Genomic DNA, 13,726 nt, shown 5'->3' on the forward strand with positions numbered 1-13,726 from the left:
AGTGGAACTCGAGGAGGCATCGTCTGTGAGGAACCCCTTTAGAGAGCTGCTGGGTCATCTTAGTGCGAGGAACCACACTTGTTTTTTGTCTGAATTGATGTGAGAAGCATGCATGGTCCTGAATCTAAAAATAAAACATGGAGTGGTACCTATCATGAGAAGAAAAATAATGCGGTTGTGCATTGCGGCGAGAGCTGAAAATTTTCAAAACAAAAAGCTGAAAATTTTCAACACAAAAATCCTAAGAGTACAAATCCTGCAAATCAAACGACCACCCATAGGAAAATTCTTAAGTACTGTTTTCTTTCTCATGTGCTCGAAGCATTACTTGTCTTTACATGCGAGGACACTGGTTGAATGAGAAATACACATTTTGTTGATTGTCGTCCTTGTATAAATATATATTAGTAAAAATAAAGACATAAAATCAATAATCCCACACACTTCGACATAATACACGTTGCCCATGCAACCGGAGAAGATAGTGCGGCTTGTCAATATCAGCATATAGTACTAATATTCCGTGGTTAGTCCCTGCAAAAGGAAAGAGCAATCACATAAGTATTTCATGCTGCATTTGCAAACTAAAGCCAGAAAAATACATAACAAAATCACAAGGTACTCACCAAAAGCTTAGTTTTTGTTCTATATTGGCCTCACTTTGTCATCAAATGCCAACAGTAACATCCCATTTTAGTTTCATAATTCTTCCTATATGTCTAGTAATCTGAAAAAGTGTCTACAAAATCACATCAGATTGTTAGTACAAATCATACCAAATTTATACTGGATATGCACATACTCCCTCCATTCTATAATATAAGATGTTACTACAACCAATATACTCATATATTGGTTGTAGTAACATCTTCTATTATGGGACGGAGGGAGTAGAAATTATTTCTCCATTTGATTCATCTCCACACTCCATAATTGGCATCCATCTACAAGCACAAGCCAATTGTGGCAAGAAGGTCTTTGTAATGCAGCGTGCACCAAGTGTTTTAGAAGATCTACGATGATGCACACCTATGAATTCATGCCCGAGTTTATGGGTTGTACATTCGGAGAAAGGGGTGTTTGTTGGCCGATGTGCCTCTTCTTTCATGCTTGCGACCAGTTTGCCCCCTACGGGGACGTTTGCGTCCACCCACACGTGTACATTATGTTCTTCTCGTCTTTAATTTCTCACTAAAGTGCTTCTTGCCGTTTCACCAAAAGAGCCAATTTCAAGTTTTTTAAATTCAAAAATACTTCACATAGACATTAGGATCATGAAAATGATAATGAAAAGAGCCAATTTCAAGATTTCTAAATACAGAAACACTTCACATTAACTGACTAATGCCTTTTGGTACTCCTAATCATTTTAACACAAACTATGTATGTCATTGGCAGCAGAAAATTATTGAGAGCCTATATATATAATCGATTACATTCCGGAGAAATGTAATAATGTAAGTTACCTCCAGTGAGAAATGTACTTCCCCTCAACTGCCCTGCTCTTTCCTCTATCTTCCTCTAAGTTAGCCTCCGGAAATTGTTAACAACACTGCATATCAGAAAATTCGTGAGACAAGGGCATAAGTTGTGAATACTCCTGCATAGACAAAATAACTGAGAGAAAGAGGCTAGAGAGGATATGTCAAGATACTCTAGGATGTTGAAAGCTCATTATTTCAGAGTCACGGCAAAGAAAATGGAACATATGGCTAAAATCTAACATCTTTCTTAGTTGTACAAACCTATGAAAATGAGGAAGTAGTGCAAATGCAAAGAATGCTGAAAAAAAACACAACCACAAGGCAAGCAATTTATTAACTACCTTGGTAATGATAGAACATTACAGAGTTCATGAGCTCGGTACCATCAGGTGGTGACATGGTCCTGCAAGTCATGTTCGAGAAGACAATGAGATTTAAGTTGCAAGAAGTGCGTCCGTTATGCTATCTATTTCATTAAAAATAATTAATAAAATTAAATTATCGTGGATCAAATCTATTAAAATCTAAACATACCATCCAGAAAACTGTTGTAGGGGTGTCACTGGATGCAAATCTTGCTAGTCCAAGACCACATATCTTGAGTTTGCAGTTCCCTTGGAAGTCACATATCTTGAGTCATACCCTAATCCAAAACCACATATCTTGAGCCCTACCACAAATCGCTCAGAAGTCAGAAATGATTCCTTGGATTTCACATATATTCTTTGGTAGATACTGCAACATGAGGTCACAACTATTTCACCTGAGTGTCAACATGTCAAAATTTAGTGTAAGAAGAAATTATCCAAAGAATTCCTTTAGGAGGACTCAAAGAGAGATAAGACTGGCAGCTTCCACTATATGTTTCCGAAATAAGAATTACTTAAAACACACAACCCATTTTCTTGAGAGCCTTGGGCTAAACCAAGTTCTGAAGAAACAATTTGGTCAATATATTTTAGAACTCTTCTAATTGAAATCTGCACTACCATTAGTCTGAAAATTTCTCAAGCACATTATTTCTGAATTCCATAGTATCCATACTATTGCCGATGGGACAAACATCATATGGCAAGTGCTCTTTGCACATGTGAAATCAAAAGAGGTACATGCTATTTACCTGATGTATGAATCATATCCGATCTGTTCACAGCCATTTATGACATTTTAGCATTCAGATGGTTGCTCACAAAAAGCGAGCTGTCCCAATCTGCACACTTCAAATCAGAAAGAAACTTCCCTACTGCCTGCTATTCCTAGCAGCAGCCAGCCACAGGACCCTCACCTTCCTTGGCATCGGCCTGCCATGTAACAGATGTTGAATTATGATAAATATAATCCTGAACTATGTAAAACCAAATGATGACGTGAACATAAAAGGCACTTGATTTCTACAACTGATCTAACAAACTAAAAATAGTCATCATACGCCTACTTTTTCCTCGGTTTGTCTCACCCATGAACAACCAACTTTATAGAAGAAGAAAACACTCGACACATAAATTGAAAGACCTTATAGAATATGGAAGTGTTCCTTGCTCCAACAACATTGCTGGCATATGCATCTCCTCATTTCCTCAAGCAACAGCCAACCATGGCGCTTCTCCATTTCTGAAGCAAGTTAATATGATAGAATCAGGAATAAATCTATAATTATCTCCATTTCTGAAGCAAGTTAATCTGAATGATATTTGAGGCTAGTATGGGCTGGAGTGACATATATGACTGAGATAATGTGACAAAGCTATGCATTCATGTGGATCACGAAATAGATCAGAAGCGCCGTATTTCAATGTCAGCGAATGGATGTGCAAATTTTGTGCAGAGTCACGTTTGGTTCTGCAAGATCTAAAGGGAAAAAATACAGTGAGAGGCTCACACTGCTGCTGCAGGCTAACGTACCTTGAGGAGGCACTGGATTCGGGCTTGGAGGAGGACGTCACGGGAGGACGATGTCCGGGTCGTTGGATGTCCGCGCCACCAGGGCTCTCCTCTTCCTCCTTTTTTTTGAGAAGAAGAAATAATTGGTGTCAAGCACAAGATCAACAAAAATAAGTCTGACGGGAGATGGATCAAACACCCTGGATAGCATCTTCTCGGAGGCCAAAGAATTGATCTAATTAAACACAAGCACACAAATATCATGAATAGTACCTTTTGCTCTCGTGTTAGTAGGCAAAATTATTATCACTTATCGTGTTACCAATTTACCGTTTATTAGCCACCTTGACATCAACGGATTCAGCGGTTTTGTATCTTCTTCATCGAAGAAAACTACTTCCTGAAAATGTTAAAAAAACATCACTGGAATACATATTAGAAATCTTAATTCATGTCAAACATTTGCAGCCAACATCAATGAAAAAAAATGATGAAGTGTATACACAACAATGACGATCTTCTCGGTAAATAAAATCCAAGCACCGTACATGATTTGATGACAATTATTTGTATTTGGCAGATATAGGTTTCAACTCAATACATTTTTTGTTCAGTGCAGAGGGCTTCTCTGTTGTTTATGCTAAGAAAAAAATATTATTCAGAAAACGTAGAGATGGATGAAAAACAAAAACAACTTTTGCATTTGTCCCCATAATGTTACACGATGATAAGTATAATGGTAGATGCGGATATGAATTTTAGTTGAAATAACAGATTTCATTTTCACAAGGAGTGAATGGGAAAAAAATACCACAGAACTATCAAAGAAAGGCGTGAAAAAGCTGTCAGCGTATTCACCTTATTCTCATTTCTTACATTTAACTTCTCATATTGGCAGGTCTGATTCTCGGAATTGTCCGACCTTCACATCAGCAAATTTATCAGAGAAACATAATGTTACGTGGGGTACGCCCCACGTACCAATGAGAGACCGGAAGAACGACTCAAGCAATAGTGGTTTCAAACACGCTTAGCAATAGTGGAATCAAACACGCTTAGCACTACCAAGGCCTACTGGATCCATCTATCAACTGTCAATATAAATGTATTGAAGAAGCTGCATTTAAAGAACCTTTTGGGTTTTTTATTCCCATCTCCTTTAACAATTCAAGGTACAAATTAATGACCTGAAGACAAGGGATCCCACTTTCCCCATTACGTATAAAAACATCAGTGCAAAGTTTACATGTTTGCAATCAATAAGGATGGTTTAGTACATGTAAGATGAATATTTAGCTCATCATTTAACCTGCCATGTGGTCTCAAACACTGTTTTTTTTCCTGCTAACCTGAGTGTTAGACGTTTCATGTAGCACCAGGACTTTTGCTACTGTAAGTGAAAAGGAGCAATGTTCAGTTGTGTTAGTAAGGCACATAGGAAGCTTCAAACAAGATGCAAGCATGTCATGAAACATACCCTGAACCGTTACCATACAAACAATCGTGAACTTCATTTTCAGCTTCAGTAGTTAGAGGTTCAGACAACTGGGAAAGATCAACATATATAAATCAAAGGGTTAATGGAGAATAGAAAGTTGTACAAGCCACAACCAAGCAGGTCAATCAGACACATATTATAAAAAAACAGAAGAAGAACTCTGTGGTTGCCTCTTTTAAAATTTGAAGCAGTCAAACCAGATTTGACACTAAGTACACCAAAACTATGAAACTATCTGCATCAGTTTGCTACTTCCATCCCCAAATAAATTTCAAGTCACCGGCTAGGCAAAAGGTGCATCCAACGCACAAGCACGAGGAGGAAGATTGACAAAACCCGGGTAGTTACTGCACCCATGACTTGGAGCAGACTTGGTACCACTGCCACATCAGATTCGCCAAAGCATCAGCATCCACTGACTGGTCTGCGGCACAGGCGACGACAACGTCGACGCATCTGATAGCCAAGGCGAAGACTGCGTCGACACTCATCTATGGGGCTATGGGAGAAAAGCAAGCAAGCAACGCTGACCCAAGACCGGGCAGAAAGATGAGTTGCCTAGAAATAGAGGGAACCAGTTGTCTGTTGTCAAACAAAAAATAAAAAAAGTTTAAAATATAGCACACCAGCCGTGATCAGAAACCATAGTCTTTTCCAATTAATATGACACATTCATGCAGCACAAATACAGGAAAAAATTACATTCAAGATTCAGTACTTGTCCCACATATATTGCCACTCGAGAGCCAGAACTAAATTGCAAGAATTATGTATATCAATGGCATCATTTTGACTGAGACGGACCAAACCAAACTGAATGTTATAAGCAACGGATAAACAAAGAACCAAATTTCAATCACAGATAGGGTTGATTCTTGAATCTGGCAAGTTCTGGGAAGGTGTGTGCTTACAGGCAAGGAGAAATCCCCAACATGACGACACCCATTAACCAGGTGAAGAAGGAGATGATGACCCAGCCCCACACGAGGCTGGCCGGCAGGCCTTCCTAACTGGAGGATGCTACCGTACAAAGACGTGATCCCAGTGAAGATCATCATCCTGGAGAAAGTGATGGCCAGCGTCTTGAACAGCGTCTGCAGCACATGCAACAAAAGTTCTCCATCTCTTGAGAAACCAGAAAAATATGAATGGCAAAAGGAAACGCAATTTGCAAGCCAGTCATGCACAATCGCATCAAGCTTCTACACGCGAAGAAAATAGCCACCGTTGCCACAGTTTTACTGAAACACGCATTGTAACCAGATCTCATATCTCATCAGAAAATACAAGTGGATGCAATCCGCAAGTGCCTAATTCTCTTTGCCACAAATATGACATACAGAACAATACAAAACCGATTTGCAGGGTAGAAATACATGAAGGAAATGATAATGTGCGTACCATCTCCCTCCGGAGCTCCACCTCAATCTGGGACAGCGCTACTCTCCAGGCTCGGAGCCATGGCAAGGACCTCAACATCGCTGGCAAGCCCATCAAACTTGGGTTTGTGGGGCTTCCTCCGATGGTGGCTGGCGAGATCTATGGCGGCCAGGGAAGGGATAGAGCAGCTCTCGCAGCACAAGATTCACGGCAAGTCAGGGAGGGAGAGGAAAGGATCCAGCAGCGCGAGATCCATGTCGATTTGGGGAGGGAGAGGAGCATCGTGTGGGAGGAGGGAAGCACACCGCGCGGCTCGTGGAGGAGGAGGGATTCAGGGAGAGATGCGAAGATCGGGGGCTGGTTAGGGTTCCCTAGGCCGCCACGTGATCCAGCGCGGCGGGAGGGGCTGGCCCTGAGGAGCGACGACCCGGCGAATCCATCGGCCGGCGGCGAAGTGATGGAGCGGCGGCGGTGAATGGACGAAGGGCGGCGGCGGCGAACAAGGGCACAGAGTCTGGCGACTGTTTGTCGCTTGAGGGCAAGAGACCTCGGTCGTATGTGCGGGATTGGTTTGCGATTTTTTTTGCTGGTTAATTTTCGCCGATTTGTTTTTCGCTGGTTTATTTTTATTTGTGACAGATGGATACGACGGGAGGTTAGGCGCGTGGGGGCGGGTGTGGGACTTGGCTGGAGGTTTTTTTTGGTTCATCGGGGCTGAGCGTGAGGTGGGAGCAGGTACCAAAAAAGACCATGGTAGGTGGGACGAAAATAAAACCCGGAACGCGACCTACAAACTGAGACATTAGGAGTAGAGATACTAACGGAGATTACAAGTTTTCTGTTGAGTTTTGTGTTATGAAGTTTTCAAGTTTTGGGTAAAGATTCGATGGACTATGGAATAAGGAGTGGCAAGAGTCTAAGCTTGGGGATGTCCAAGGCACCCCAAGGTAATATTAAAGGACAACCAAGAGCCTAAGCTTGGGGATGCCCCGGATGGCATCCCCTCTTTCGTCTTCGTTCATCGGTAACTTTACTTGAAGCTATATTTTTATTCACCACATGATATGTGTTTTGCTTGGAGCGTCATTTTATTTTCTTTTGCTTTGCTTGCTGTTATTTAGAATAATGTTTTTCATCTCTATTTTCAATAAAAATGTCAAGGATAGCTTTTACCATGCTTATTTTGCAAGTATACATGTTGCTGTTTCAAAACAGAAAGTTTAACGCTGTTGCAAAAATTCCCTAGAAAAGTCAGAATATCATAAAATGTTGAAACTTTTTGCATATTGAGCTCTGATAAATTTACTACAGTTGGAATTTTCGTTCACAATTTTTGGAGCTAGGGAAGTATTGATACTCTTGCATTTTTTACAGACTGTACTGTTTTGGCAGATTGCTGTTATGTTTGCATTGTTTGCATATGTTTGCTTGTTTAATGATTCTATTTGAGTATAGGAGTATTAAATATGCAGAGACATTTGTATGCAATGTTGAATAATAATTTTTGTGATTTGCTACAGTAGAGAATGATAAGGTTTTTGCATTGGTTTATACTAACTTATCTCATGAGTTTTTATTGAGTTTTGTGTGGATGAAGTATTTGAGATTTAGGAAACCGTGATATGAGAGGAATTAAGGAGACACAAAAACTCAAGCTTGGGGATGCCCAAGGCACCCCAAGATAATATTGCAAGAAGTCTCAAGCATCTAAGCTTGGGGATGTCCCGGTAGGCATCCCACCTTTCTTCTTCAACAATTATCGGTTAGTATCGGTTGAGCCTAAGTTTTTGCTTCTTCACATGATGAGTGCTATCCTTGCAATGTCGTTTTATTTTGTTTTGCTTGCTGTTTGAATAAAATACCAAGATCTAAAATTCTTAATTGAGAGAGAGTCCTTACATAGCTATATAATAATTTAATTACTCATTGATCTTCACTTATATCTTTTTGGAGTAGTTTGTCATTTACTCGCGTGCTTCACTTATATCCTATGAGTAAATGGTTGAATGAATTGAATACCATAAATCTGAAATTATATATGTTTCATATGATTATCCATGGGGAGTAATGACTTTACATATAAGAAGTAGAGGTGGTAAATTTATTGAAGGTTAGCAAACATTGTATTGATCACTTGAACAATTCATGAAAGAATATCGAAGGAAGAGAGATTTCACATATAATATACTATCTTGGACATCTTTTGTAATTATGAGCACTCATTAAAATATGACATGCTAAAAGGTTAATGTTCGACAAGGAAGACAACGTAATGGGTTATGTTTTTTATATCCGAAATAAAGTATATTGTCATGGATCGCCCAACACGTTGAGCTTGCCTTTCCCCCTCATGCTAGCCAAATTTCTTGCACCAAGTAGACATACTACTTGTGTTTCCAAACATCCCTTAAACCAGTATTGCCATGAGAGTCCACCATACCTACCTATGGATTGAGTAAGATCCTTCAAGTAAGTTGTCATCGGTGCATGCAATAAAAAATGCTCTCTAAATATGTATGATCTTTTAGTGTGGAGAAAATAAGCTTTATACGATCTTGTGATATGAAAGAAATAAAAGCGACGGACTGCATAATAAAGGTCCCTATCACAAGTGGCAATATAAAGTGACGTTCCCTCGCATTAAGATTTTGTGCATCCAACTATAAAAGCACATGACAATCTCTACTTCCCTCTGCGAAGGGCCTATCTTTTCTTTTACCTTATGCAAGAGTCATGGTGATCTTCACCTTTCCTTTTTACATTTTATCGTTTGGCAAGCACCTCGTGTTGGAAAGATTCTGATATATATATATATATATATATATATATATATATATATCCAATTGGATGTAAGGCATCATGAACTATTATTGTTGACATTACCCTTAAGGTAAAAGGTTGGGAGGTGAATCTATAAGCCCCTATCTTTCTCTGTGTCTGATTAAAACTTTGAACCCATAAATATCGCGTGAGTGTTAGCAATTGTGAAAGACTAAATGATAGTTGAGTATGTGGAGTTTGCTAAATCAAAGCTCTGACATAGACTCTTCCTAAGAATAAGATGAATTGTAATTGTTTGATGACTAATAATACAGTTTGTTAGTTTTCAAGAAAGTTTATGATCTATACGTTAACATGTGAATAGTTTGTTACTTGTTCATGCAAAGTTTATGAGACGAGCTACTGTTATGACATATGATGATGCTAGAAAAGGTGATTGAAATTTCATTGATCAAACTTGTGCACCTGCTAGCATTCACACTTCATAAATTATTTCTTTTATCATTTACCTACTCGAGGACGAGCAGGAATTAAGCTTGGGGATGCTGATACGTCTCCAACTTATCTATAATTTATGAAGTATTCATGCCATTATATTATCTGTCTTGGATGTTTCTGGGCTTTATTATGCACTTTTATATTAATTTTGGGACTAACCTATTAACCCAGAGCCCAGTGCCAGTTTCTGTTTTTTCCCTTGTTTCAGTGTTTCGCAGAAAATGAATATCAAACGGAGTCCAAACGGAATGAAACCTTCGGAAAAGTTATTTTTGGAACAGAAGCAATCTGGGGGACTTGGAGTGCACGTAAGGGAAGCAACGAGGAAAGCATGAGGCAGGGGGCGCGTCCACCCCCTGGGCGCGCCCTCCACCCTCGTGGGCCCCTCGTGGCCCCCCTTACCGACTTCTTTCTCCTATATATCTCCATATACCCTAAAACCATCAGAGAGCACAACAGATCGGGAGTTCCGCCGCCGCAAGCCTCCAGAGCCACGAAAAACCAATCGGGACCCTGTTCCGGCACTCTGCCAGAGGAGGGATGCCTCACCGGTGGCCATCTTCATCATCCCGGCGCTCTCCATGACGAGGAGGGAGTAGTTCACCCTCGGGGCTGAGGGTATGTACCAGTAGCTATGTGTTTGATCTCTCTCTCTCTCGTGTTCTTGAGATGGTACGATCTTGATGTATCGCGAGCTTTGCTATTATAGTTGGATCTTATGATGTTTCTCCCCCTCTACTCTCTTGTAATGGATTGAGTTTCCCCTTTGAAGTTATCTTATCGGATTGAGTCTTTTAATGATTTGAGAACACTTGATGCATGTCTTGCGTGGGATAACCGTGGTGACAATGGGTTATTCTATTAATTCACTTGATGTGTGTTTTGGTGATCAACTTGCGGGTTTCACCCATGAACCTATGCATAGGGGTTGGCACACGTTTTCGTCTTGACTCTCCGGTAGAAACTTTGGGGCACTCTTTGAGGTTCTATGTGTTGGTTGAATAGATGAATCTGAGATTGTGTGATGCATATTGTATAATCATACCCACTGATACTTGAGGTGACATTGGAGTATCTAGGTGACATTGGAGTATCTAGGTGACATTAGGGTTTTGGTTGATGTGTGTCTTAAGGTATTATTTTACTATGAACTCTAGGGCTGTTTGTGACACCTATAGGAATAGCCCAATGCATTGATCGAAAAGAATAACTTTGAGGTGGTTTCGTACCCTACCATAATCTCTTCGTTTGTTCTCCGCTATTAGTTACTTTGGAGTGACTCTTTGTTGCATGTTGAGGGATAGTTATATGATCCAAGTATGTTATTATTGTTGAGAGAACTTGCACTAGTGAAAGTATGAACCCTAGGCCCTGTTTCCTAGCATTGCAATACCGTTTACGCTCACTTTTACCATTAGTTACCTTGCTGTTTTTATATTTTCAGATTACAAATACTCATATCTACCATCCATATTGCACTTGTATCACGATCTCTTTGCCGAACTAGTGCACCTATACAATTTACCATTGTATTAGGTGTGTTGGGGACACAAGAGACTCTTTGTTATTTGGTTGCAGGGTTGCTTGAGAGAGACCATCTTCGTCCTACGCCTTCCACGGATATATAAACCTTAGGTCATCCACTTGAGGGAAATTTGCTACTGTCCTACAAACCTCTGCACTTGGAGGCCCAACAACGTCTACAAGGAGAAGGTTGCATAGTAGACATCATGCACACATACTCAGCCAGGGTGAGCTAGTGACCGTATAAACACCAGAAAATGTATATATTGAGCACAATGAGCGTATTATGAAGTCCACTGACCGTATTTTTACAAATTTACAGTGACAGACAATGTATTTATCTCGTTTGAAATTAAGCCATATTAACCGGAGAGGAGGCAGTATGGACTAACATTACTTTGTTGTGTCCCGTCAACTTGCCGAACAAGGAGAAGCTTGCAGGACAGGAGAAGGTTGCGCGTGGTGGCTCGCAGGACAAGGAGAAACTTTTGACTAATGCAAGCTGTCCTTCGCTCAGGCGGTGGACGTGCAACAGTTAATTCGGTGTCAGATTGCCAGAAGCATACACTATACTAGTACTATTATTGTTGCACTTCCTGAAGAGGTGAACAACCAAGCGCAAAGTTTACTAGTACTAGGAACCGGATGGAGGAGCGTCTGCACTCTTATTATATTTTTAAAATGTGATAAAGCAATCTTCAACACATTTGGTTCTCTTCGAGGGTTCTCGCATGTGATAATGGAAGTTGATTGCATGGAACACTCGCCACAATTCTCACTTAATTCTGTCTCATATCCTGTTACAAATAGGAGCGCTCGGTAATATTTCCTCTCTTTTTTGTTATTCAGCATGTAAACAGGTCAGCAAACCTTGCGACGCATCTTTGTGCGAACCGTGCTTGCTGCACTTTGAATGTGGCCGAGAGCTGGCTTAATGAAACACCTCGCTTCCTACTTCTTTTTATGCTGGGTACCTCGCTTCCTAGTGACCAGTGTCTTGGCTGATCGTCCTAAGAATGCTTATATATGAATAAAGCTCTCTCACTTACCCGCAAAAAAGATTAAGCCATATTAACCGGAAAGGAGGGAGTATGGACTAGCACTACTTGTTGGTGTGTCCCGTCAACTCGCAGAACGAGGAGAAGCTTGCAGGACAAGGTGAAGCTCGCTTACGCCTTTTGACTAATGCAACATACCTCGCCCAGGCAATGGACATGCATCAGTTCATTCGGTGTCAGATTGCCAGAGGCATACACTGTAGTACCGAACATGCAAAGTACTATCATTGTTCGACTTCACGAAGAGGCGAAGAGCCAAGCGCAAGGTTTAGTAGTACGAGTAGTACTACTACTAGAACCGCATGGTGGTGCCTCTGTACTCTTATTTTGAAGGAAATATGCCCTAGAGGCAATAATAAAGTTATTATTTATTTCCTCATATCATGATAAATGTTTATTATTCATGCTAGAATTGTATTAACCGGAAACATAATACATGTGTGAATACATAGACAAACATAGTGTCACTAGTATGCCTCTACTTGACTAGCTCATTTATCAAAGATGGTTATGTTTCCTAGCCATGGACAAAAGAGTTGTCATTTGATTAACGGGATCACATCATTAGGAGAATGATGTGATTGACTTGACCCATTCCGTTAGCTTAGCACTTGATCGTTTAGTATGTTGCTATTGCTTTCTTCATGACTTATACATGTTCCTGTAACTATGAGATTATGCAACTCCCATTTGCCGGAGGAACACTTTGGGTGCTACCAAACATCACAACGTAACTGGGTGATTATAAAGGAGTACTACAGGTGTCTCCAAAGGTACATGTTGGGTTGGCGTATTTCGAGATTAGGTTTTGTCACTCCGATTGTCGGAGAGGTATCTTTGGGCCCTCTCGGTAATGCACATCACTATAAGCCTTGCAAGCAATGTGACCAATGAGTTGGTTACGGGATGATGCATTACGTAACGAGTAAAGAGACTTGCCGGTAACGAGATTGAACTAGGTATTGGATACCGACGATCTAATCTCGGGCAAGTAACATACCGATGACAAAGGGAACAACGTATGTTGTTATGCGGTTTGACCGATAAAGATCTTCGTAGAATATGTAGGAACCAATATGGGCATCCAGGTCCCGCTATTGGTTATTGACCGAGAATGGTTCTAGGTCATGTCTACATAGTTCTCGAACCCGTAGGGTCCGCACGCTTAACATTACGATGACAGTTTTATTATGAGTTTATAAGTTTTGATGTACCGAAGTTTGTTCGGAGCCCCGGATGTGATCACGGACATGACGAGGAGTCTCGAAATGGTCGAGACATAAAGATTGATATATTGGAAGCCTATGTTTGGACATCGGAATGGTTCCGGGTGAAATCGGGATTTTACTGGAACACCGGGGGGTTACCGAAACCCTCCCGGGGGATAATGGGCCTTAGTGGGCCAAGAGGGAGAAGAGGAGGGCCGGCCAAGGCAGGCCGCGCGCCCCTCCCCCCTAGTCTGAATAGGACAAGGAAGGGGGGGGCGGCGCCCCCCTTTCCTCTTTCCCCTCCCCCTTTCCTTCTCTACCAAGGCAAGAGGGGGGAGTCCTACTCCCGGTGGGAGTAGGACTCCTCCAGGCGCACCCCTAGGGGGCCGGCCGCACCTCCCCCCTCCCTCCTTT

At 41.0% G+C, this 13,726-nt stretch overlaps 1 long non-coding RNA gene across 10 annotated transcripts; it reads right to left on the bottom strand.

Moving 5' to 3' along the window:
* Window positions 1-278: 278 nt before the first annotated feature.
* LOC119336568 lies at window positions 279-6,820 on the bottom strand. Of its 10 annotated transcripts, none has more exons than XR_005162623.1 (13): window positions 6,265-6,817; window positions 5,775-5,957; window positions 4,843-4,910; window positions 4,224-4,755; window positions 3,696-3,765; window positions 3,387-3,600; window positions 2,997-3,095; window positions 2,605-2,785; window positions 2,019-2,154; window positions 1,826-1,887; window positions 1,467-1,552; window positions 627-739; window positions 279-534 (listed from the first exon to the last, which is right to left on the bottom strand). It is a non-coding gene; the product is annotated as an uncharacterized LOC119336568 (long non-coding RNA). The 10 variants fall into 10 exon arrangements; XR_005162624.1 differs by having other exon boundaries at window positions 3,387-3,484; window positions 6,265-6,816; XR_005162622.1 differs by having other exon boundaries at window positions 3,387-3,484; window positions 3,639-3,765; window positions 6,265-6,816.
* Window positions 6,821-13,726: the final 6,906 nt, after the last annotated feature.

This window comes from Triticum dicoccoides, chromosome 7B (genome assembly GCF_002162155.2).
Source record: "Triticum dicoccoides isolate Atlit2015 ecotype Zavitan chromosome 7B, WEW_v2.0, whole genome shotgun sequence".
Taxonomy (NCBI): Eukaryota; Viridiplantae; Streptophyta; class Magnoliopsida; order Poales; family Poaceae; genus Triticum; species Triticum dicoccoides.